Source organism: Tachyglossus aculeatus, chromosome 21 (assembly GCF_015852505.1).
Source record: "Tachyglossus aculeatus isolate mTacAcu1 chromosome 21, mTacAcu1.pri, whole genome shotgun sequence".
NCBI classification, from domain to species: Eukaryota; Metazoa; Chordata; class Mammalia; order Monotremata; family Tachyglossidae; genus Tachyglossus; species Tachyglossus aculeatus.
Window position 1 is genome coordinate 46429493 of NC_052086.1, and position 26933 is coordinate 46456425.

Here is a 26933-nt window from a genome sequence, read left to right on the forward strand (position 1 = left end):
TAAAACTCAGGCTTTTCGTCCCCGGCCTCTCTCTCTCTCTCTCTCTCTCTCTCTCACTCGCCTCGCCGATCACTGAACGAACCCGTCCCCGGGCGACGGGTGACAGCCTGGCACATAGTAACCATTTAACAAGTACCCCGATTGTCATTATTATTATTATTATCTTTAAGCACTCAACATTTACCTCACTCTCAGACCCACAGCACTTATGTACATATCAGTAATTTATTTATTTACAGCAGTGTCTGTCTCCCCGGTCTAGACTATAAACTCCTGGTGGGCAGGGAACATGCCTACCAAATGTTGTATTGTACTCCCCCAGGCACTTAGGACAGTATCCTTCACACAATATTTACTGTTGATTGAATGATTCATGGCCTGCTATGTGACATAGCGCAAGTCATTTAATTTCTTTGTACCTCAGTTTCCTCAACTGTAAAATGGGGATTAATACCTTTTCTCCGGCTACATAGACTGTCTGTCTAATAAGGGACAGGGCCTGTGTCTTACCTGATTATCTTGTATCTAACCCAGTACTTAGTTAAATGCTTGGCACCTAGTAAATGCTTAACAAATGCCATTACAGCAAAATAATAAATAACTATGTTCCCGGATCTGAGCAGAGCACTGGGAGAACACCAGACAGCTAGTTCAGACAGGATCGGGCAGGATTCTTGACTCATACAGGACCTTTCAGTTAGTTGAGGGGAGGCTGATCTAGTAAGAGTGTATTTTGAATAATAATAAGCTAGATATCCAACCAGCCAAAGTTGCAGCATTAAAATTCAGGTTTTTTTATGGTATTTGTTAAGCATTTTCAATGTGCCAGGCACAGTACTAATTGCTGGCATAGATTCAACAAGATTCTAAAACTCAGTATGTTCAAGACTGAACTCCTTATCTTCCCTCCCAAACCCTGCCCTCGCCCTGAATTTTCCATCACTGTAGACGGCTCTACTATCCTTCCCGTCTCACAAACCCGCAAACTTGGTGTCATCCTCGACTCCGCTCTCTCGTTCACCCCTCACATCCAATCTATTATCAGTACCTGCCAGTTTCAGCTCCTCAACATCGCCAAGATCCGCCCTTTCTTCTCCATCCAAACCGCCACCTTGTTGGCTCAATCTCTCATCCTATCCTGACTGGATTACTGCATCAGCCTCCTCTCTGATCTCCCATCCTCCTGTCTCTCCCAACTTCAGTCTATACTTCACGCTGCTGCCCGGATTCTCTTTGTGCAGAAACGCTCTGGGCATGTTACTCCCCTCCTCAAAAATCTCCAGTGGCTGCCAGTCAACCTACGCATCGAGCAAAAACTCCTTACTCTCGGCTTCAAGGTTGTCCATCACCTCGCCCCCTCCTACCTCACCTCCCTTTTCTCCTTCCACAGCCCAGCCCGCACCCTCCACTCCTCTGCTGCTAATCTCCTCACCGTTAGGCCTCATTCTCGCTCGTCCCACCGTCAACCTCCGGCCCACGTCCTCCCCCTGGCCTGGAATGTCCTCCCTCCACACATCCGCCAAGCTAGCTCTCTTCCTCCCTTCAAAGCCCTACTTAGAGCTCACCTCCTCCAGGAGGCCTTCCCAGACTGAGCCCCCTTTTTCCCCTCCTCCTCCCCATCCCCCCTGCCCTACCTCCGTCCCCTCCCCACGCACCTGTATGTATGTTTGTACAGATTTATTACTCTATTTTACTTGTACATATTTACTATTCTATTTATTTTGTTAAAGATGTGCATCTAGCTTTATTTCTATTTATTGTGATGACTTGACACCTGTCCACATGTTTTATTTTGTTGTCTGTCTCCCCCTTCTAGACAGTGAGCCTGTTGTTGGGTAGGGACTGTCTCTATATGTTGCCAACTTGCATTTCCCAAGTGCTTAGTACAGTGCTCTGCACACAGTAAGCACTCAGTAAATGCAATTGAATGAATGAATGAATGGATGATTGGGTTAGACAAAATCCCAGTCCCATAAAGGGCTCACAATCTTAATCCCCATTTTACAGATGAGGTAATTGAGGAACAGAGAAGTGAAGTGACTTGCCCAAGATCACTTCAGCATAAGGTGATTCCGAGGCCTCTGATTCCCAAGCCTGGTTCTTTCCATTAGGCTACACTGTTTGTTTGTTTTTTAACGATATTTGTCAAGCACTTACTACGTGGCAGGCACTGTACTAGGCACTGGGGTAGATACAAGCTAACCAGGTAGAACACATCCATGTCCCACTTGGGGCTCACAGTCTTAATCCCCACTTTGCAGATGAGGTAACTGAGGCACAGAGAAGTGAAGTGACTTGCCCAAGGTCACACGGCAGACAAGTGGCGGAGCCGCGATTAGAACCAATCAATCAATCAATCAATCGTATTTATTGAGTGCTTACTGTGTGCAGGGCACTGTATTAAGCGCTTGGGAAAGAACAATACAACAGATACATTCCCTGCCCACAACGAGCTTACAGTCTAGTCAAGTCAGGTCCCTCTGACTCTCAGGACCGGAGCTGCTTCAATTCAATTCAATTCAATTCAGTCGAATTGATTAAGTACTTACTGGGTGCAGAACACTATATTAAGTGCTTGGTAGGGTACAATACAACAATAAACAGACACATTTCCTGCCCACAATGAGTTTCCAGTCTACAGGGGGAGATGGACACTACAAATAAATAAATAAATTACAAATATGTACATAAGTGAGGGGAGTCAGGGCAACTCAGAAGGGAGTGGAAGAAGAGGAAAGGGGGGCTTAGTCAGGGAAGACCTCTTGGAGGAGATGTGCCCTCAATAAGGCTTTGAAGTGAGGGGGAGTAATTGTTTCTTGGATTTGTGGAGGGAGGGGGGTCCAGGCCAGAGACAGGATGTGGGCGAGGAGTCCACAGGGAGATAGATGAGATCGAGTCACATCAGAAAAGCCAAGTTTGCGAGCTGGGTTGTAGTAGGAGAGTAGCAAGGTGAAGTAGGAAAGATCAAGGTGATTGACTGCTTTAAAGTCAATGGTGAGGAGTTTTTGTTTGATGCGGAGGTGGATGGGCAACACTGGAGTTTCTTGAGGAGTGGAGAAATGTGTCCTGAGCGTCTTTATAGAAAAATGATCTAGGCAGTACAGTGAAGTATGGACTGGAATAGGGAGAGACAGGAGGCTGGGAGGTCAGCAAGGAGGCTGATGCAGTAATCCAGGAGGGATAGGATGAGTGATTGTATTAACACGGGAACAATCTGGATGGAGAGGAAAGGGTGGATTTTAATGATGTTGTGAAGGGGGGACCATCAGGTGAGTGCTTCTGCAGAAGTGTGTTAATAATAATAATAATGATGGCATTTGTTAAGCGCTTACTATGTGCAAAGCACTGTTCTAAGTGCTGGGGAGGATACAGGGTGATCGGGTTGTCCCACGTGGAGCTCACAGTCTTCATCCCCATTTTACAGATGAGGTAACTGAGGCCCAGAGAAGTTAAGTGACTTGCCCAAGATCACACAGCAGACATGTGGTGGAGTCAGGATTCGAACCCATGACCTCTGACTCCAAAGCTCGTGCTCTTTCCACTGAGCCACGCTGATTGTATCAATGCAGTAGCAATTTGGATGGAGAGGAAAGGGTGGATTTTAATGATGTTGTGAAGGGGGGACCATCAGGTGAGTGCTTCTGCGGAAGTGTGTTAAGAATAATAATAATGATGGCATTTGTTAAGCGCTTACTATGTGCAAGGCACTGTTCTAAGTGCTGGGGAGGTTACAGGGTGATCAGGTTGTTCCACGGGGGGCTCACAGTCTTCATCCCCATTTTACAGATGAGGTAACTGAGGCCCAGAGAAGTTAAGTGACTTGCCCGAGATCACACCGCAGACATGTGGTGGAGTCGGGATTCGAACCCATGACCTCTGACTCCAAAGCTCGTGCTCTTTCCACTGAGCCTCGCTGATTGTATCAATGCAGTAGCAATTTGGATGGAGAGGAAAGGGTGGATTTTAATGATGTTGTGAAGGGGGGGACCATCAGGTGAGTGCTTCTGCGGAAGTGTGTTAAGAATAATAATAATGATGGCATTTGTTAAGCGCTTACTATGTGCAAAGCACTGTTCCAAGCGCTGGGGGGGGGGATACAAGGTGATCAGGTTGTCCCACGTGGGGCTCACAGTCTTAATCCCCACTTTACAGATGAGGGAACTGAGGCTCAGAGAAGTTAAGTGACTTGCCCAAGATCACACAGCAGACATGTGGGGGAGCCGGGATTAGAACCCATGACTTCTGACTCCCAAGCCCGTGCTCTTTCCACCGAGCCACGCTGCTTCTCAGATTGTTGCCAATCTGTGCATCCCAAGCGCTTAGTACAGTGCTCTGCACATAGTAAGCGCTCAATAAATATGATTGATTGACTGATTGATTCTCTGTTAGCACCAAGCCTGCTGGGCTTTTAGACTGTGAGCCCACTGTTGGGTAGGGACTGTATCTATGTGTTGCTAATTTGTACTTCCCAAGCGCTTAGTACAGTGCTCTGCACATAGTAAGCGCTCAATAAATACGATTGATGATGATGATGATGGGCATGTCCACCCATTCAAGGAGGAGAGCAGGAGGGTGGTTCGGCAGGCGTGTCGGTCAAGGCGGGAGGACCAGGGCACGCGGCGTCAGTGACTCGAGGCTTTTCCGGAACATGATCTCAGCTTCCTAGAACCTCTGACCAGAAGGAGATGGATCAGGCCTTGGGAGGAGCAATCCCCAGGCTCCTTCTTTCCCACCACGGCCAGCAGTTCTCAAGCAATCAATCAGTCAGAACTGTGTAGTAGACGCCAACTGAGTGCAGATCTCTGTTCTGAGCACTCTGTAGAGTACAATAGAGTTAGTCCCTCTAGACTGTATGCCCGTTGTAGGCAGGGAAGATGCCTACCGACTCTGTTGAATCGTACTTTCCCAAGTGTTTAGTACAGTGCTCTGCACACGGTAAATGCTCAGTAAATACCACTGATGATGTTGATGATAGTAGACATGGTCCCTGCCCCCGAGGAGCTGCAATTCCTCGAGGAGTGCAGAACACTGTACTGAGTGCTTGGGACAGGACAATAAAGTTTGACGATCTGGTCCCTGTCCTCAAGGAGCTTACAGTCTACTATGTACAGAATGCTGTACTGAGTGGTTGAGAAAGTGCAGTAGACTTTGTAGATACAATCCCTGCCCTCTGATAGCTGAGAGAATAGCATTTGTTAAGTGCTTACTATGTGCCAAGCGCTGTTTTAAACACTGGGAGAGTGATACAAGGTAATCAGGTTGTCCCACATGGGGCCCGCAGTCTTGATTCCCATTTTGCAGGTGAGGTGGCTGAGACACAGAGAAGTTGTGACTTGCCCAAAGGCACACAGCTGACAAGTGGAGGAGTTGGGATTAGAACTCATGACCTCTGACTCCCAAGCCCTTGCTCTTTTCACTGAGGGATATCCTATTGTCTAATGTCCTAAGTTTAGGGAAATTAAGTTTGTAATATAATATAGCCAGTATTTATTAAATCATATTTATTGAGCACATACGGTGTGCAGAGCACTGTACTAAGCGCTTGGGAAGTACAAGTCAGCAACATATAGAGACAGTCCCTACCAAACAACGGGTTCACAGTATTGATACTTGTACACTCTGGCGGCACCTATACTGGTACAATTAAGACAGTTGTTCACATAATTCTGATCCCTGCTAATAAATCCTGCCATTAAGGGCAAAGCGGTATCCTTCCTACCTCTCATCCGCCCTTCTTCCTTCTGGGAAGCTAAACCCAGAGAGGGTATTCATTCATTCATTCATTCAGTCGTATTTATTGAGCGCTTACTGTGTGCGGAGCACTGTACTAAGCGCTTGGGAAGTCCAAGTTGGAAACACATAGAGACGGTCCCTACCCAACAACGAGCTCATGGTCTAGAGGGGGAGACAGACATTAATACAAATAGATAAAACAATCAATTACAGATATGTACAGATAGATACATATGTGCTGTGGGGAGTCATTCATTCAGTCGTATTTATTGAGCACTTACTGTGTGTGGAGCACTGTACTAAGCGCTTGGGAAGTCCAAGTTGGAAACATATAGAGACGGTCCCTACCCAACAACGAGCTCACGGTCTAGAGGGGGAGACAGACATTAATACAAATAGATAAGGTGATCAGGTTGTTCCCACAGGGGGTGGGTATTAAAGGGAGGTAATCCAGAGGCTGTGGGAAGATGTGTCTAGAGGGAGCTAGCTGCCTTCTCTACTCCCAGAAGAGAGAGGGCAGCTCAGGCCCTCCCTTATTTGGGTCTCACCATCTCCTCAAATCCCACAGACAGTTACTCTCCCCCTTTCCCTTCAAAGCATTATTGAAGGCACATCTCCTCCAAGAGGCCTTCCCTGAGTAAGCCCCCTTTCCTCTTCTCCCACCCCCTTCTGCGACACGCTGACTGCTGCCTTTATTCATCCTCCGCCCCCCCAGCCCCACAACACTAATGTACGTAACTGTAATTTGTTTACTTATATTAATGCCTGTTTTGCCTGCTAGACTGTAAACTCACTGAGGGCAGAAGACGTGTCTGTTTATTATGTTGCACTTTCTCAAGTGCTTAGTACAGTGCTCTGCCCACAGTAAGCACTCAACAAATACGTTTGAATGAAAAGTGTGTATAGCACTGTACTGATTGCTTGGGACATGACAATAGAGTTAGTATTCATTCATTCATTCAATCGTATTTATTGAGCGCTTACTGTGTGCAGAGCACTAGACTAAGTGCTTGGGAAGTACAAGTTGGCAACATATAGAGACGGTCCCTACCCAACAGGGGGCTCACAGTCTAGAAGGGGAAGACAGAGAACAAAACATATTAACAAAATAAAATAACTAGAATAAATATGTACAAATAAAATAAATAAATAAATAGAGTAATAAATACATACAAACACATATACATATATACAGGTGCTGTGGGGAGGGGAAGGAGGTAAGGTGGGGGGGGATGGGGAGGGGGAGGAGGGGAAGAGGTAGGAGGGGGCTCAGTGTGGGAAGGCCTCCTGGAGGAGGTGAGCTCTCAGTAGGGCCTTGAAGGGAGGAAGAGAGCTAGCTTGGCGGATGTGTGGAGGGAGGGCATTCCAGGCCAGGGGGAGGACGTGGGCCGGGGGTCAATGGTGGGACAGGCGAGAACGAGGCCCGGTGAGGAGGTCAGCAGCAGAGGAGCAGAGGGTGCGGGCTGGGCTGGAGAAAGAGAGAAGGTAGGTGAGGTAGGAGGGGGCGAGGCGATGGACAGCCTTGAAGCCCAGGGTGAGGAGTTTCTGCCTGATGCGCGGATTGATTGGTAGCCACTGGAGATTTTTGAGGAGGGGAGTAACATGCCCAGAGTGTTTCTGGACAAAGACAATCCGGGCAGCAGCATGAAGTATGGATTGAAGTGGGGAGAGACACGAGGATGGGAGATCAGAGAGAAGGCTGATGCAGTAGTCCAGACGGGATAGGATGAGAGCTTGAACGAGCAGGGTAGCGGTTTGGATGGAGAGGAAAGGGCAGATCTTGGCAATGTTGCGGAGCTGAGACCGGCAGGTTTTGGTGACGGCTTGGATGTGAGGGGTGAATGAGAGAGCGGAGTCGAGGATGACACCAAGTTTGCGGGCTTGTGAGACGGGAAGGATGGCAGTGCCATCAACAGTGATGGGAAAGTCAGGGAGAGGGCAGGGTTTGGGAGGGAAGACAAGGAGTTCAGTCTTGGACATGTTGAGTTTTAGGTGGTGGGCAGACATCCAGATGGAGATGTCCTGAAGGCATGAGGAGATGCGAACCTGGAGGGAGGGGGAGAGGGCAGGGGCAGAGATGTAGATTTGGGTGTCATCAGCGTAGAGATAATAGTTGAAGCCGTGGAAGTGAATGGAGTCACCAAGGGAGTGAGTGTAGATCGAGAACAGAAGGGGACCAAGAACTGAACCTTGGGGAACCCCCACAGTAAGGGGATGGGAGGGGGAGGAGGAGCCTGCAAAAGAGACTGAGAATGAACGACCGGAGAGATAAGAGGAGAACCAGGAGAGGATGGAGTCTGTGAAGCCAAGGTTGGATAGCGTGTTGAGGAGCAGGGGGTGGTCCACAGTGTCGACAACACAATCCCTGCCCTCAAGGAGCTGATAGTCTACTGTGTGGAAGTGCTGTACCGAGCAGTTGGGAGAGTCCAATAGAGTTAGTAAGCATGATCCCTGCCCTTGAGGAGCTTGCCATCCAGAGCCCCAGCCTCCCCAGTGCTCTAGGGAGCACAGTCTGCGGTGGGCAAATTGGGTAAATTTTAAAAAATTTGAGCAAGAACCTGGCTTAAACATCCAGACTTTGGAGTTTGTTTGGGTTTCTTTGATGGGATGCAGAAAAAACGGTGCCTGCCAACGAAACCCCTTTGTGACCAGTGACCCGGTCACCCTTGCCAATGGCCTTTTATTGCTTGGCTTGAGCAGGCAGGCCTTTCTGTAAAGGAAGATGTGGAGAAAAACGGAGGATTCTGGTAAAGTTGTCTACAGCTCAGGGGCCAACACGAGTCAGTGTGAGCCAGTAGCACTACAACCTGGTACAGAATGGACCATCACCAGTAAAAACAGGCACAAGATTAATCAGTCAGTCAATCAATCATGTATATTGAGCACCTACCATGTGCAGAGCACTGTACTAAGTGCTTGGGAGGCTACACACAGCAGAGTTGGTAGACATGTTCCCTGGCCATAAGAAGCTTACCGTCTAGAGGGGAGACAGACATTGATATAAATAAATAAATTTCAGATATGTGCATAAGTGCTGTGGGGCTGAGGGAGGGGTGAATTGCAATCTCCTTGTGGGCAGGGAATGTGTCTGTTTATTGTTACATTGTACTTTTTTAAGTACTTGGAACAATGCTCTGCAGATAGTAAGTGCTCAATAAATACGATTGAATGAAAGAGTGCCAACCCAAGTGCAAGGGTGACCCAGAAGGGAGTGGCAGAAGAGGAAATGAGGGCATAGTTGGGAGAGGCCTCTTGGTGGAGATGTGCTTTTGATAAGCACAACCCTCCCCATGAGAAGAGGCCCCCCCACTGAAGAGGGAGGAGCATCCCCTTCTGGAGAGGAGGGCCAGAGGGGCTGTGCTCAAGCAGCCTGGGGCCTCCGAGGGTGGAGGGAGGGAAGGTGGATCCGTGGACAGGTTCGCTTCGGGGGCTGGATGTGGGAGGGGACTGATTGATTGACCAAGCCTGGACCGACCGGCCACCCAAAATGGGACTTCGAGGTCGGTTGCAGGGTGGCCTGGATCAAAGAGGGTTGGGCAACTGGGAGGGTTGTGGGTCAAGGGGAGCCCTCCCTTATAGTAATAATAACAATAATAATAATAGTAATTGTGGTATTTGTTAAGTGCTTCCTTTGATGTCAAGCCCTGTTCTAAATACTGAGGGAGATACGAGATCACCAGATAAGACTCAGTCCTCCGTCCCTGACCCACACCGGGCTCACAATCTAAAATGGAAGTAGAACAGGTATTGCATCTCCATTTTGCAGATGAGGTAACTGAAGCACAGAGAAGCTAAGTGATTTGCCTAAGGTCACCCAGCAGACACATGGTGGAGCCGGGATTAGAACCCAGGTGCTCTGACTCCCAGGCCATCTTCTTTCCACTAAGCCGTGCTGCTCCTCTTTCCTCCCTCTTTCCCCTCAGCCCTTACAGTTATGTAGCTGGAGAGAGTCTCTACTTGTCTCTACCTCAGCACTTCATACAGGGCTTGGCACCTTATAATAAATCAGGGTGCTATTTGTTAAAAGTTTACTATGTGCCAAGCACTGTTATGAGTGCTTGTAATCTGCTGGAGTAGATACAAGTTAATTAGGTCAGACACAGACCCTGGTCCACACAGGGCTCATGTGTGACAGGGAGGGAGAACAGGTATTGAATACCCATATTTCAGATGAGGAAACTGAGGCATAGATAAGTGCCTTGCTCAAAGTAATACAGCTGGCAAATTCAGAGGCAGAATTAGAAGCCAGATCCTCTGACTCCCAGAACTGTGTTCTTTCCACTAGGCCGTGCTGCTTCCTAAATACCACATTTATTTTTATTACACTATTGTATGAAATATTTATCTGTGGAAATAATCATTGTGAAATTTTATGTTTACTATTGGCAAAGCACTGTGCTAAGTGATGGGGTAAGACAATATACAATCCCTGTCCCACATAAGGCTCACAGTTCAAGGGGAAGGGAGAACAAATATTTAATCCCCATTTTACCGATGAGGAACCGAGGCACAAAGAAGGTAAATGATTTGTCTAAGGTCACGTAGCAGGCAAATGGCAGAGCTGGGACTAGATCCCAGGTCTTCTGACTCCTAGGCCTGTGCTGCTTCTCAATCCATGGAACCTGGAATGTGTCTGCGGGGGAACCCCTGCCCCTTCCCTACGATGCAGAGCTGCAGTGGTGTCCCCCACCATGGCCCCCTCTAACATGGACTCCAAGTTGCAGAACTTGGAACTGGGGTTTGTGGTGGAGGGAGGTTGGAGCTGGAACCTGAAGCACTGGATCCAATAAATAAATACTGGACCCAATAAATACGATTGATGATGGACCCAGGCATCCGGTGCCTTGTCCGTACAAGGTAGGGTCATCAAACTGGATGAGGGGGTCTCTCCCATCGGTATGGGCTCCCCAGCAGAACCCCCTTCACAAAGACCCTACAGTCCTTGCCCAGGAACTCTCTGGAAATTCATTCATTCATTCATTCATTCATTCATTCATTCAATCGTATTTATTAAGCGCTTACTGTGTGCAGAACATTATTCTAAGCTCTTGGGAGAGAACAATACAACAATAAACAGTGACAAATTGGCCCTCAGCCCCCCTGAGCCCCTGGCCCTGGAGAAGCTGGGAGTGCAGCTGGGTGGGGGCAGTGTTGGATGGGGGTGAGGTGGCCACCCCAGCAGTGGGACAGAGGCAGGAACCCCTCCGGCTGGGATTTCTGCCCACTCCCGTTAGGGACATAAACTGAGGACTCATCCCCTGCCCCTGCCCCCACCCCCAGGTCTGTGTCCGACTGTTCTAAACCAGGGGTGGGCGGGGGGGGGGGATTAGGCGAGCAACTGCAGCCAGCGAATAAATCCCCTGCAAGAACCGCTGACCCAAGGTTTTCTGGTGCGGGCTGGAGCGGAAATGTTCCAACTCAGCAGGGGTAAAGGGTCAAGGGACATCGCTGACCCTCAGATCCAGACAGAGACCGGCACCGAGTCCGAGAAAGAGGCAGAGAAGAGAGACAGGGTTGGAGGCAGAGGCAGGGAGACAGAGACGGGGAGATGGAGATGGAAACAGAGACAAGAAGACAGAGACTGAGGTGGAGATGCAGACAGAGACAGGGAGACGGACAAGGAGGCAGGGATGGAGACCGAGGCAGCAAAGCAGGGAGACAGAGGCAGAGAGCCAGGGTGAGATGGGTTCGAGGCCGGACCATCCAGTATAGAAGTGGACTTGTGTCCGTGTGAGCTGTGCTGGAAACAGTGAGGTCACGGAGATGGCCTGGCCCAAGGTCGCGCTTGGTCCCGCCATCGACCTCTGGCCCACGTCATCCCCCGGGCCTGGAATGCCCCCAATCCCTCTGCCCATCCGCCAAGCTAGCTCTCTTCCTCCCTTCAAGGCCCTACTGAGTGCTCACCTCCTCCAGGAGGCCTTCCCACACTGAGCCCCTTCCTTCCTCTCCCCCTCGTCCCCCTCTCCATCCCCCCCATCTTACCTCCTTCCCTTCCCCACAGCACCTGTATATATGTATATATGTTTGTACATATTTATTACTCTATTTATTTATTTATTTTACTTGTACATATCTATTCTATTTATTTTATTTTGTTAGTATGTTTGGTTTTGTTCTCTGTCTCCTCCCTTTTAGACTGTGAGCCCACTGTTGGGTAGGGACTGTCTCTATATGTTGCCAATTTGTACTTCCCAAGCGCTTAGTACAGTGCTCTGCACATAGTAAGTGCTCAATAAATACGATTGATGATGATGATGATGATGATGATTGCACCATCTGGGTGCTCCCAGGTACAGGGAGGGCCCGGGCCAGTAGAGGGCGCTCTCGGGGTAGACCAGCAGCCCCATTCCCTGAGCACCCAGTCCACCCTGTGGCCTGGGAGGGCTGGGGGGTGGGGGACCACTCCTCGGGCCGGGGCAGTGGCCAGTGGGGACCAGGTGGTCTGGTCCGGAAGGGGCCTCTGGGAGGATTGGTCAGCGGCTGCTGCTGCCCCAGGCTGGGCCCACACTGGCTTGCGTTTGGAAGGGCCAGAGGAGCGGTCACTGCAGCATCCCCAGAGGACCTCTCCCCGCTTCCATCCACTGGCTGGCCACTCACCGCAGTCATGGGTTGGGAGACGGAGGCTGGGGGTCATGACCTCTGACCCTCTGCCATGATGGGGTGAGGCGGGAAGTGAGACCAATTACCAGGGAGGAGTCATGAACAATCAACTCTTTTTTATTTTGTAGCCAAATGAACACTGTTACACACAGATACACACACATACAAGCATACACCTCCCACTCCCCCACCTCACATATACAAGCCTACACCCCGCAATGCCCCGGCCACACACATCCGAGGGTACACCTCCTACTCGCCTTGACAAAATGCACCCCCCCACACACACACCTCCCATGTACACTCATCCATTGCCGCTCGCACTCACACTTGCACATAGCCACGCACTTCACCAAACTGCCCCCAAGGCTCCCCCTTTGAAGGGAACACAGCCCCCTTCCCAAGTTCCCTGCTTCCCAGATGCAGTGTCTGTCCATCCTCTTCCTTCAGCTGGCCGCTCCCCGGTGTCTGGGACCTGCGGCAGTGCTCCGGCCGGGCCTGTGAGGTGCAGGTCAGGGCCCCGGGGCGGGGTGGGGCCGGGCCCGTGGGGTCAGGTCGAGGCCCAGAGGTGGGGCGGGGCCGGGCCCGTGGGGTGCGGGTCAGGGCCCAGAGATGGGGCGAGACAGGGCCGCCAGTGGGGAGCAGGTGGAACAGGTCCCAGGCCTGGGGAGAGCCTGGCTGGGTGGGGCTGGGGAGGGAGTTCCCAGAGCCCTGTGGTCGCCACACCAGATGGGTGGCCAGTACCATCTCGGCACTGCAGTGCCGTTTCCGGGTTTGGGCGGGCCGGGGTGAACATCAAGAGGAAATTACAGGTTTCCTTGCCTGGGAGAGTCCTGGCAATGGCCGGCATCCAACTGCTCCTCCCCCTGGCCCCTTCAGTGCCCCAGCCAGACGACCCCTGTCCCTGACTCTTACCAGCTCCTGAGGCCCAGGCAGGAGGAGGGCAGGCAGGAAGGAAGAGGTTGGAAAGGGATCGTGGACGCGGGGGGGGGGGGGGGGCAGGCGGATGAGAGTTGAGAAGGGAGGGGAGCAAATGAGGATGGGCCATCACCCCACGAGGAAGATTGTACCCCTCCAGGTGGGAGCAGGGAAAGAGCAGAGCGGTGCCCTGGACCAGCTGGGGAAGGACGGGGAGGAAGTGGATGCTCAAAGCCGGAGGGCGGTTCCGAGACACGGCCCACCTGGCCGGTCCAGCTAGAGAGGAAAAGAGCCCATGGTCTGAGAGGCATCAGCCCGGCCCAGGGCCATGTTCACTGGCCTGGAACACAATACAGCCCAACCCCCATGCTTCCCTCCTCTAACGCTAACCTTCTCACTGTACCTCGATCCCGTCTATCTCACTGCCGACTTCTGAGCCACGTCCTGCCTCTGGCATGGAACGCCTTTCTTCCTCATATCCGACAAACAATGACTCTCCCCCACTTCAAAGCCTTACTGAAGGCACATCTCCTCCAAGAGGTCTTCCCTGACTAAGCCCTCTTTTGCTTTTCTTCAACTTCCTTCTGCGTCACCCTCGTTTGCTCCTTTTATTTGTTCCCTTTCCCTGCTCCACAGCACTTATTTCCATATCTGTAATTTATTTATTTATATTAATTATTGTCTCCCCCTCTAGACTGTAAGCTCACTATGGGTAGGGAATATGTTTGTTATATTGTAATCTCCCAAGTGCTTAGTAGAGTGGTCAGCACACACTAAGCACTCATCAAATATGTTGACTGGCTGACTGACTAGATGCTGGCATGTTCACTGGCATGGACACTGGTATGTTCAATGGGTTGGATCCTGGTTGGGCATTGGTCTGAGCTCTGGAAACATGTCCACTGGGGTGGATATCAGCCTGTGCACTGGTATGTTTATTCATTCATTCATTCATTCATTCAATCATCTTTATTGAGCGCTTACTGTGTGCAGAGCACTGTACTAAGCGCTTGGGAAGTACAAGTTGGCAACATATAGAGACGGTCCCTACCCAACAACGGGCTCACAGTCTAGAAGATGTTTACTGAGATGATTGCTTACTTGCGTGCTGGCATTGATGCTGGCATGTTCAGTGGGGTGGATTTTGGCCCGTGCGATGGTATGGAGGCTGTCATGTTCACTGGGATGGATGTTTGCCTGTGCACTGGCATGGAGGTAGGCATGTTCACTGGGGTGGACATGGGCATATGCACTGGCATGTTCACTTGGGTGGCAGTTGGCCTGTGTGCTGGCATGGAAGCTGGCATGTACACTGGGGTGGATGTTGACCTCTGTTCTGGCCTGAATGCTGGCATGTTCATTGGGGTGGATGTTGGTGCGTTTGCTGGCATGAGCACTGTCATGGAGTGCTCTCAGAATGATCATGGGAAGGGTCAGGGCAGGTCACTGGCCTCTGATCCCAGTCATTCAGCCCCACTCCCACACTGACTTCTGCCATCATCATCATCATCAATCGTATTTATTGAGCGCTTACTGTGTGCAGAGCACTGTACTAAGCGCTTGGGAAGTACAAGTTGGCAACACATAGAGACAGTCCCTACCCAACAGTGGGCTCACAGTCTAAAAGGGGGAGACAGAGAACAAAACCAAACATACTAACAGAATAAAATAAATAGAATAGATATGTACAAGTAAAATAAATAAATAAATAGAGTAATAAATATGTACCATCTGAGTGTTCCTGGAACAAAACAGCCAAGAACTCCATCTGTCTGCCTATCCATCCATCCATCCATCATCCATCCATCCATCCATCCATCCATCCTTGCATCACCATTCACCTGCCTGTCTGCCTATCCACCTGTCCATGGGTCCATGTGTCCATTTATCCATCATTCATCATCCACCTGTATGTCTGCCTGTCCGTCCATTTATCCCCTATCCACCTGTCCCTTGTATTTACTGCGCACTCCCTGGTTTCTGGGCACGGTACTAGATGTGAGGTGGGGGGCACCAGAAGCCTGATCCAAATTCTCTATCCTCAGGGGGCCCCAGGGCGGCTCCGGCCTGGCCTGGAGGCAGATTTCCCTCGAACCCAGCCTGGATGGGCCAGGCGGGGAGGAAGGAGATCACCCTCCGCCATGAGGCTCTGACTCCTGGGTCCCCGTGCTGCCTACCACCTGCCAGAACCTGCCTGTCCCGGTGCCAGGCCTCTCCTGGAGTGTCTCCAGGCTCGGGAGCTGGCAGCTGACCAGACCGGGGTCCGAGAGCGGGGCTGGGGCGGGGGCCTGGTCGTTCCAGCGGCCTGACTCATCTGGACATTCAACCTCATTCCAAGCCCCCACTTCCCTCCTCCCCCCGGCCCCCAGCAGTGGGGTGAGCGCCCGGCCCCATGGTCCGGCTGCCAGCTCCGGCCTGATGAGTCAGCGGTGCTGGCTCTGCCTCGCCCCAGCGGGGCTACTCCACCCCACTCCCCATTGCCCTGGAAGGAAAGTCAGTAAACTCAAAACACCAGTGAAAACTGTTCCAGGGCCCCCCTTGCTCCCCCACCTCCCTCCCCACCAAGGTCCCTGCCAACTACGGCAGCCCCCACCAAGCCCCCCTGGGGCCTTCCCCAGGACTTCCCAGGGCCTCCCAGTGAAAGAAGGCGGGACCCCCCCAGTGGCCTTTCTAGACGGAGGGAGGGAGGGGGTGGGGGGCATAGGCAGGGACCGTCCTGGCCCGGGCTTCCATATGAAGATGGGAAGAGGTGGGGAGAGGGGAGCCTGGGGCCAGGCACTGGAGAATCAAGAGCCTTCCTTCCCCTCCCCACCATCTCCTCCCTCACTCCCTCCTTCTCACACTCTTCCAGCCTCTAGGGGAATGCGGAGATTCTGGTTCCCAACTGGTTCATACTGTGGAAACTCTGGTTTTCCACTGCTGCTGTGCTGCTGCTGCCGTTGAGAACAGTCAGTAGTTGGTGAGCACAGAGGGATTGGGAGAAATATTCCAGAGAATCCTAGAGCCCAGGGCCTCCCTCCCTAAACTGCAGAGCCCTTACCTGCTCCTCTCACCTGCTCCTCTCAGCAGCCCCTCTCACCTGCCCCTCAAACCTTCCCCTTGACTTTCCCCTCCTCTGCTCAGCTCACCGTCCCCTCTCATCTTCCCCTCTCAACTGCTCCATGCACCAGTCCCTCATTTATTCATTCAACACAACAATAAACAGACATTTTCCCTGCCCACAATAATAATGATGGCATTTGTTAAGCACTTACTATGTGCAAAACACTGTTCTAAGCGCTGGGAGGGATACAACCTGATCAGGTTGTCCCACGTGGGGCTCACAGTCTTAATCCACAGTTTACAGATGAGGTAACTGAGGCTCAGAGAAGTTAAGTGACTTTCCCAAGGTCACACAGCAGACATGTGGCAGAGCTGGGATTAGAACCCATGACCTCTGACTCCCAAGCCCGTGCTTTTTCCACTGAGCCACGCCTCGAGTGTGTCGGGGGAGACAGACATTAATATAAATAAATAAAATACAGATATGGACATAGGTGCTGCTCTGCCCCCTCATCTGCCCTTCTCACCTGCCAAGATCTCATGAGACTCAGGGTCTTTGGGATAGCGATAGAACTGACTGACAGACCAATCTCATTCTGACAAATCAATCATTGCCCTCTGTCCATCTTCCCATTCGGGCCGAAACTTACTGTTGTTGCCTTTTCCCAAGGGCCTTAGTGCAAAACTTTGGGCTCGACAGGCCCTCAGTCATTACTGCTGATTGATAGATTGATCGATTGATTGATGGACTCAAGGTGTCAGAGGCCCTCATCCAGAGGCCTTCCCAGACTGAGCCCCTTCCTTCCTCTCCCCCTCATCCCCCTCTCCATCCCCCCATCTTACCTCCTTCCCTTCCCCACAGCACCTGTATATATGTTTGTACATATTTCTTACTCTATTTATTTATTTATTTATTTTATTTGTACATATCTATTCTATTTATTTTATTTTGTGAGTATGTTTGGTTTTGTTCTCTGTCTCCCCCTTTTAGACTGTGAGCCCACTGTTGGGTAGGGACTGTCTCTATATGTTGCCAATTTGTACTTCCCAAGCGCTTAGTACAGTGCTCTGCACATAGTAAGCGCTCAATAAATACGATTGATGATGATGATGATGATCCAGGAACAGGAAGTGACCGCTGTCTCCACAGAAACGTCACCAGATAGGGGTAGCCAGCATGGGATTAACCATTAGCCGGACACTGAATACCCAGCCATCTTGAGAGGCAAAGTGTGGGGGTCAGAAGCAGCTTGCTTAATCAATGACCTGGGAGCCATTGTCAGGGTCTGTGTCCTGGAGATGGCTGCATACACATGCAAAACATACACACACAGACACCCTCATACATCCACAGACATGCACATGCCCAGCGGGTCCCTGAGGTTATAAGCGCACACACACATACACACACACACATGCAAATGCTCAACCGGTCTCTAAGGTTACACACATGCACACACCCACACGCACCCACAGACATGCACATGTTCAGCTGGTCCCCGAGGTCAGCCCCTGGGTGTGTGTGTGGGGGAAATTATCTGTGGAGAGTGAGTCACATCTCTCGTTAGATCTGTTAATTCTCCTTGGCTCAAGCCAGGCCCAGCTGGTTCAGCTGGTCCCCACCCAGAGCCTGTCTAGAGGCTGGTGGGCTGGGGACAGGAGACCTGGGGCGTCAAGAGGTTGGGTTGGAAGGGCTGGGTGGGGCAGGAGGCTTGGAGAGGGAGGAACCTGGGGGACAGGGGCTGTAGGACAGGAGGCCAGGGTGGGGGGACCATGGGACAACAGGCTGTGGGGCAGGAGGCTAGGGGGACAGGAAGCTGAGGCGGCAGATGTTGAGGCAGAAGGCTGGGGGGCAGGAGGCCATGGTGGGGTCTCTGAGGGGCAGAAGCTGAGGAGCAGGAGATTGGGGTGGAGAGGCTGTGGGGCAGGAGGCCAGGGAGCAGGTGGCTGGATCTCCTGAGTAGGGAGAACCGGTTTGGTCTCACGGAGACTCTCTGGCATCCATCTGGTCTGCCCCGTGTCCTGTACGTGGCCACGGCACCAGAGTTCCAGCCACCCCTCTGCAGTGGCTGCTGCGGCTGAGTCCCACGGCTCGGACGTGACACCTGTGTTCACAGGGACCGGGGAGGGGCACCACAGTTATGGGGTGAGCTGGAGGGTATGAGCTCCTTGAGGACCAGGGAAGAGCTTTCATGGGTCCTTACGATGCCCTCCTGCTATGCTGAACCGTGTCCCTGCAGTGCACCCCCGCTCCCCCACTTTGCTGCATCATTTGCACTACGGCACCTGTGTCAGTCACAATCATAATAATAATTGTGGTATTTGTTAAACACTATGTGCCAGGCACTGTACTAAGCGCCAGGGTGAACACAAGCAAATTAGGTTGGACACAGTCCCTGTCCCATATGGGGCTCACAGTCTCAAGCCCCATTTTACAGATGAGGTAACTGAGGCCCAGAAAAGTGAAGTGGATTGCCCAAGGTCACACAGTAGACAAGTGGCAAAGCCAGGTTTAGAACCCATGACCTTCTGATTCCTAGGCCTGTGCTCAGTCCACTAGGCCATGGCGCTTCTCTGTTGCACTGTATCTACCCTGCACAGGAATTATAGTGAGTCAAATCCGGCCCCCCTCCCCGAGTAGAGCCCTGGCCCAAAGGCCTGGCCTGAGTGGCCGGGGTTAGGCTGAGTGGATGGGAGTAAGTTGAGGTTTGTGGTTAAGAAGATTTATCTGCTCTGTGACCTTGGGCAAATCACTTCAATTCTCTGTACTTCAGTTACCTCATCTATAAAGTGGGGATTAAGAATTCATTAACTTGTATCTACCTTATATCTCTGTTCCTCAGTTTCCTCATCTGTAAAATGGGGATTAAGAATGTGAGCCCCATGTGGGACAGGGACTATGTCCAATCTGATTAATTTGTATCTATCCCAGTGCTTAGAACAGTGCTTGGCACAGAGTAATCACTTAACAAGTACCATTATTATTATTATCATCTTGACTCTTTGTACAGTGCCTGGCACATAGTAAGGGCTTAACAAATACCACCAAAAAACACATAACAACAACAACAACAAAATCTGGAGCTTGTGTGACACCTTGCCCCGCTCTGCTCCATGTTGCTGCTAGACTGTAAGCTCCTTGGAGGCCGTGTCCCTGTCTTTTATTTTCAGTGGACTCTCCCAAGGACTCTGAATTTGGTCCGAGGTTCTCAGTAAACTCCACTGAAAGAATGAAAATGCAGCAGGTGGTGTTCCAGATGGCTGGGTTCTAGAATTCAGTATTCTGGGGACCTGGACCCCAGTGTTGCTCCAGATGTCAGTATCAGTCATTCATTCATCCAAACATATTTATTGAGCACTTATTGTATGCAGAACACTGAACTAAGTGCTTGGAAAGTACAATACAGCAATAAAGATAGACAATTCCTGCCCACAACAGGCTCACAGTCTACAGTGGGGGAGACAGAGACAGTATCCTGGACCCAGTGAGTCCCAAGTTCCATGTTTTTTTTTTTAATGGCATTTATTAAGCGCTTACTATATGCAAAGCACTGTTCTAAGCACTGGGGAGGTTACAAAATGATCAGGTTGTCCCTCGGGGGGCTCACAGTCTTAATCCCCATTTTACAGATGAGGTAACTGAGGCACAGAGAAGTGAAGTGACTTGCCCAAAGTCACACAGCTGACAATTGGTGGACCTGGGATTTGAACGCATGACCTTTGACTCCAAAGCCCGTGCTCTTTCCACTGAGCCACGCTGCTTGGCTTTTGGTTTCCAGACTCCCGAACCCTACAAATGGATTTGGTTTTGTGAAGCCTGTACTCTCATCTGGTCAGAAAACATGGTGCCACCTACCCCTCTTCTCTCCTCTCCAGCCCTAGCTGGTTTGGGAGGGGCCAAGGCCAGCTTGCAGGGGTCCCAGTTCATCAATTCCCAGTTCATGCAGGTTGGAGAAGCAGCATGGCCTAGTGGATAAAGCTATTGCCTGGTAGTCCGAACATCATGGGTTTTAATCCTACATCCGCCACTTGTCTGCTGCGTGACCTTGGGCAAGTCACTTCACTTCTCTGGGCCTCAGTTACCTCGTCTGGAAAACGGGGATTGAGCCCCACGTGAGACAGGGACTGTGTCCAACCTGATTTGCTGGCATCCACACCAGCACTTAGTACAGTTCCTGGCACATAGTAAGTGCTTAACAAATACCACAACTATTATTAATCTTACTGCTTGGGGGTGAGGGGAGGCCCCAGCAGGGAGGAGTTCCCCGAGAAGACGGGGAGGAGCGGCTGTCCCCAGAAGGAGCTGACCTTTGGCAGGGAGGGACATCCCTGGGCTGGGGGAGTGGGGGTATGTGTGTCCTGGCTCTGGGGGTCCAGGTCAGCCCCTGACAAGCTGGACAGGGCTGCCTTGGTACTGGGAGAGGGGTGGGCTGGGGCTTAGGGGCAGAAAGAGTTTTGAGGAGGAAATAGAGGGGAGGCCAGAGGGAGCAAGGAGGCAGTATAATAATAATAATGATGGCATTTGTTAAGCGCTTACTATGTGCAGAGCACTGTTCTAAGCACTGGGGGGGGATACAAGGTGATCAAGTTGCCCCACGTGGGGCTCACAATCAATCCCCATTTTACAGATGAGGTAACTGAGGCTCAGAGAAGTTAAGTGACTTGCCCAAGGTCACACAGCCATCATGTGGTGGAGTCGGGATTCAAACCCATGACCTCTGACTCCAAAGCCCGTGCTCTTTTCACTGAGCCACGCTGCTTCTTCATCCAACAGGACCTGTGGCTGAACCCCATCCCTGCCCAGGGGATCCCCACAAACAGGTTCCTGGGCAGATAGGCAATCTACACAGTCAATCCAGAGAGTTGTGTCCATTACACCCAGTGGGCAGGCCAAAAATACTATCACTGCTAATACCACTACTACTGCTACTATTCTCACTGCTGCTGCTACCACTGCTACTACTATTACTGCTACTATTCTCACGGCTGCTGCTATTACTGCTACTGCTACAACTACAAATACTATCGCTGCTGCTACAACTATTACTACCACAATTACTGCTACTACTCCTACTGCTACAGCAACAAATACTACTACTACTGCTGCTACAGTTACTGCTACTACTACCACTGCTACTGCAACAACTACAAATACTACTATTACTGCTGCTACGACTATTGCTACTGCAACTGCTAGTAATAATGATGGTATCTGTTAAGTGCTTACTATGTGCAAGGCACTGTTCTAAGTGCTGGGGGGATACAAGGTGATTAGAGAAGCAGCGTGGCTCAGTGGAAAGAGCACAGGCTTGGGTTCTAATTCTGGCTCCGCCACTTGTCAGCTGTGTGACTTTGGGCAAGTCACTTAACTTCTCTAGGCCTCAGTGACCTCATCTGTAAAATGGGGATTAAGACTGTGAGCCCCACGTGGGACAACCTGATCACCTTGTATCCCCCTCAGCGCTTAGAACAGTGCTTAGCACATAGTAAGTGCTTAACAAATGCCATCATTATTATTATTATCAGGTTGTCCCACGGGGGGCTCACAGTCTTCATCTCCATTTTACAGATGAGGGAACTGAACTACTACTATTGCAACAATTGCTGCCATTACTGCCACTGCTGTTACAATTACTGCTACTACTACAACTTCAAATTCTACTACTACTACGGTTGCTGCTGCTGCTGTTACAAGTACAGCTACTACTACTAATACTGCTGCTGTTGCAACTACTTCTACTATTGCTACTGCCACAATCAATCAATCAATCAATCGTATTTATTGAGCGCTTACTATGTGCAGAGCACTGTACTAAGCGCTTGGGAAGTACAAATTGGCATCAATTTGCACAACTACACATACTGATCTTACAACTACTACTATTGCTAGTATTATTACAACTATCAATCAATTATATTCATTGAGCACTTACTTTGTGCAGAGCAATGTACTAAACACTTGGGAGAGTACTATAGAACAGTAACAGAGTTGGTAGACACATTCCCTACCCTTAATAAAGCTACCGTCTAGAGGGGGAGACAGACATTAAATAAATAAATTATGGATACATACCTAAGTGCTGTGGGGCTGACACAGGGGTAAATAAAAGCAGCAAATCCAAGTGCTAGGGCAACACAGAAGGGAGTGGGAAAGAGGAAATGAGGGCTTAGTCGGGGAAGGCTTCTTGGAGTTCTGCCTTCAATAAAGCTTTGAAGGTGGAGAGAGTAACTGTCTGTTGGTTATGAAGGAGGGGATTCCAGGCCAGCGGCAGGACATAGGCGAGAGGTCAGCAGCAAAATAGACAAGATTGAGGTACAGTGAGTAGGTTGGCATTACAGGAGCAAAGTGTGCAGGCTGGATTGTAGTAGGAGAGCAACGAGGTGAGGTAGGAGGGGCAAGGTGATTGAGATCTTTAAAGCTTATGATAGGGAGTTTCTGTTTGATGCAGAAGTGGTTGGGCAACCACTAGAGTTTTTTGCCCTGCACGTCTTTGTAAAACAATGATACGGTTAACAGAGTGAAATATGGACTGGAGTTGGGAGAGATGGAGGGCTGGGTGGTCAGCAAGGAGGCTGATACAAAATCAAGGTGGGTAGGATAAGTGCTTGGATTAATGTGGTAGCATTTTGGATGAAGATGAGAATACTACTACTACTACTGCTACTATTGCTACAACTACTACCTCTACTGATACAACCACTACTGCTACAACTATTACTACCACAGCTACTACTGCTACAATTATTACTACTGCTACTACTACTGCTACAATTATTACTACTGCTACTATTACTGCTACTACAACTACTACTGGTACTATAACTACTACTACTACTACTGCTACCACTACTACTGCTACAACTACTCCTAGAACTATTACTGCAACTACTACTGTTAGTGCTATCATTACTCCTGCTACTACTACCACTACTAAGAATAATGGCATTTATTAAGCACTTACTATGTGCAAAGCACTGTTCTAAGCGCTGAGGAGGTTACAAGTTGATCAGGTGGTCCCACAGGGGGCTCGCATTCAATCCCCATTTTACAGATGAGGTAACTGAGGTGCAGAGAAGTTAAGTGACTTGCCCAAAGTCACACAGCTGACAATTGGCGGAGCTGGGATCTGAACCCACGACCTCTGACTCCAAAGCCCGTGCTCTTTCTACTGAGCCACGCTACTACTATTCCTATAAACAATTAACCAATCAGTGGTATTTATTGAGTGCGTACTGTTTGTAGAGCAATGCACTAAGTGCTTGGGAGAGTGCAATATAACAGAGTTGGTAGCTGCGTTCCTTGCCCATAAGGAGCTTACAGTCTAGAGGGGGAGACAGACATTAATATAAATGAATAAATTACAGATATGTACGTAACTGCTGTGGGGCTGAGGGCAGTGGGGATATCAAGTGCTTAAAAGGTTCAGATCCACGTGCATAGATCATCATCAATCATATTTATTGAGCGCTTACTGTGTGCAGAGCACTGTACTAAGCGTTTGGGAAGTACAAGTTTGCAACATATAGAGACAGTCCCTACCCAACAGTGGGCTCACAGTCTAAAAGGGGGAGACATAGATGACATAGATGACACAGAAGGAAGAAGGAATCGGGGAAAAGAGGGCTTATTTGGGGAAGGCCTCTTGGAGGAGGTATGACCTTAGTAAGGCTTTGAAGGTGGGGAGAGTGGGGGTCTGGCATATATGAAGCAGGAATGAGTTCCTGGCCAGAGGGTTCTCTTCCACTGCTCTCTCCAGTGGAGGCCTCTTCTTCTCCCACTCCCCCAGGAGAAGGTGTCGGCTTTCTTCTCGCTCCCCAGTGTTGCTTTCGCACTATTCCTCCTCCCCCTTCCCTTTCCTTCCCTTCCTTTGTTACTCGCCTCTACCACCCCCTCCAGATTCTTGTAGCCATTATCTACAGACCCCCTGCCTCCACCTCCAACTCTTTTTTTAACGATTTTGACCCCTTTCTCACCTTCCTTCTCTCCTTTTCCATGCCCACTCTGATCCTCAGAGAGTTCAACATCCACATGGATGTCCCTGGTGACTCCTCTGCCGCCCACCTTCTATCTCTCCTTGACACCACCCACCTCCTGCTCCACCCCACCTCGCCCACTCACGAACTTGGTCACACCCTCGACCTCATCATCTCCTACCACTGCACTATCTCCACCCTCACCAATTCTGAAATCCCTCTCTCTGATCATAACCTTCTCACCTGCCTCCGCACTCACACTCATGAGTGTGGCTCAGTGGAAAGAGCATGGGCTTTGGAGTCAGAGGTCATGGGTTCAAATCCCGCTGCCAATTATCATCTGTGTGACTTTGGGCAAGTCACTTAACTTCTCTGTGCCTCAGTTATCTCATCTGTAAAATGGGGATTAAGGCTGTGAACCCCCCGTGGGACAACATGATTGCCTTGTAACCTCCCCAGTGCTTAGAACAGTGCTTTGCACATAGTAAGTGCTAAATAAATGGCATTATTATTATTATTATTATTGTTATTCCCCCTGTAAATCTATATTACTACCCCACAGAGACCTCTGCTCTCTCGACCCCATCCATCTTTCTCAGCACATCACACCCCACTATGCCTCCCTAACCTCTCTACCCAATCTTGATGACCAGATTACTGCTCTCAACTCCACTCTCTCTACTCAGCTCAACTTGCTCGCTCCCCTTTGCCTTCGCCGCTCTCACACCACTAACCCACAGCCTTGGGTCACTGCCACTGTCCGCCTCTTTCGCTCTTACGCTTGAGCTGCTGAATGCTGCTGGCGAAAGTCTAAACACCAAGCCAATCTTGTTCACCTCAAGTTTATCCTTTTCTGCCTTAACTCTGCCCTCTCCTCTGCCAGGCAAAAATATTTCTCCTCCCTTATTGACACCCATGCCCATCATCCCCGTCAGCTGTTCCGTACATTTAACTCCCTTGTCAGGCCCCCGTGTTCCTCCCCCTCCTCCATCCCTCACCCCCAACGATCTGGCCTCCTACTTCATTAGTAAAATCAACTCCATCAGGTCTGAGCTCCCCAAAGTCACCCCTCCCCCTTCTCCAACCCCCAACTCTCAACCCTCTCTGCTACTTTCCCATCCTTCCCAGCAGTATCTTCAGATGAGATCTCCTCCATCCTCTCAAGTGCTACTTCATCCGCCTGTACTTCAGACCCCAATCCCTCTCATTTTATGAAACCACTAGCCCCTTCCCTCCTCCGCTCCTTAACTTCCATCTTCAACTGCTCACTCTCTACTGGTTCCTTCCCCTCTGTCTTCAAACATGCTCACGTCTCCCCCATCCTAAAAAACTCCTCTCTTGACCCCACCTCCCCTTCTAGTTATCACCCTATCTCCCTCTTACCCTTCCTTTCCAAACTCCTAGAATGAGTTGTCCACACCCGCTGCCTCGAATTCTTTAACGCCAACTCTATCCTTGACCTCGTCCAATCTGGCTTCCATCCCCTACACGCCACCGAAACTGCCTCTTCAAACGTCACCAATGACCTCCTTCTTACCAAATCCAACGACTCCTACACTATCCTAATCCTCCTCGACCTCTCAGCTGCCTTCAACACTGTGGACCACCCCCTTCCCAATCAATCAATCAATCAATCAATCGTATTTATTGAGTGCTTACTGTGTGCAGAGCACTGTACTAAGCGCTTGGGAAGTACAAAAAAGTACACTACCATTCTTCCCATCTCACAAGCTCACAACCTTGGTGTCATCCTCGACTTTGCTCTCTCGTTCACCCCTCACATCCAATCCGTTACCAAAACCTGCCGGTCTCACCTCTGCAACATCGCCAAGATCCACCCTTTCCTCTCCATCCAAACCGCTACCTTGCTGGTTCAATCTCTCATCCTATCCCGACTGGATTACTGCATCAGCCTCCTCTCTGATCTCCCAACCTCCTGTCTCTCCTCACTTCAGTCTATACTTCGCTCTGCTGCCCAGATCATCTTTGTGCAGAAACGCTCTGGGCATGTTACTCCCCTCCTCAAAAATCTCCAGTGGCTGCCTGTCAACCTATGAATCAGGCCAAAACTCCTCACTCTCGGCTTCAAGGCTGTCCGTCACCTCACCCCCTCCTACCTCACCTCCCTTCTCTCCTTCTACAGCCCAGCCCACATCCTCCGCTCTTCTGCCGCTAACCTCCTCACTGTACCTCATTCTCGCCTGTCTCGCCATCGACCCCCGGCCCACGTCTTTCCCCTGGCCTGGAATGCCCTCCTTCCACACATCCGCCAAGCTAGCTCTCTTCCTCCCTTCAAAGCCCTACTGAGAGCTCACCTCTTCCAGGAGGCCTTCCCAGACTGAGCCCCCTTTTTCCTCTCCTCCTCCCCATCCCCCCAAGCCTACCTCCTTCCCCTCCCCACAGCACTTGTATATATTTGTACAGATTTATTACTCTATTTATTTTACTTGTACATATTTACTATTCTACTTATTTTGTTATTGATGCGTATATAGCTTTAATTCTATTTGTTCTGATTATTTTGACACCTGTCTACATGTTTTGTTTTGTTGTCTGTCTCCCCCTTCTAGACTGTGAGCCCATTGTTGGGTAGGGACCATCTCTATATATTGCCGACTTGTACTCCCCAAGAGCTTAGTACAGTGCTCTGCACACAGTAAGTGATC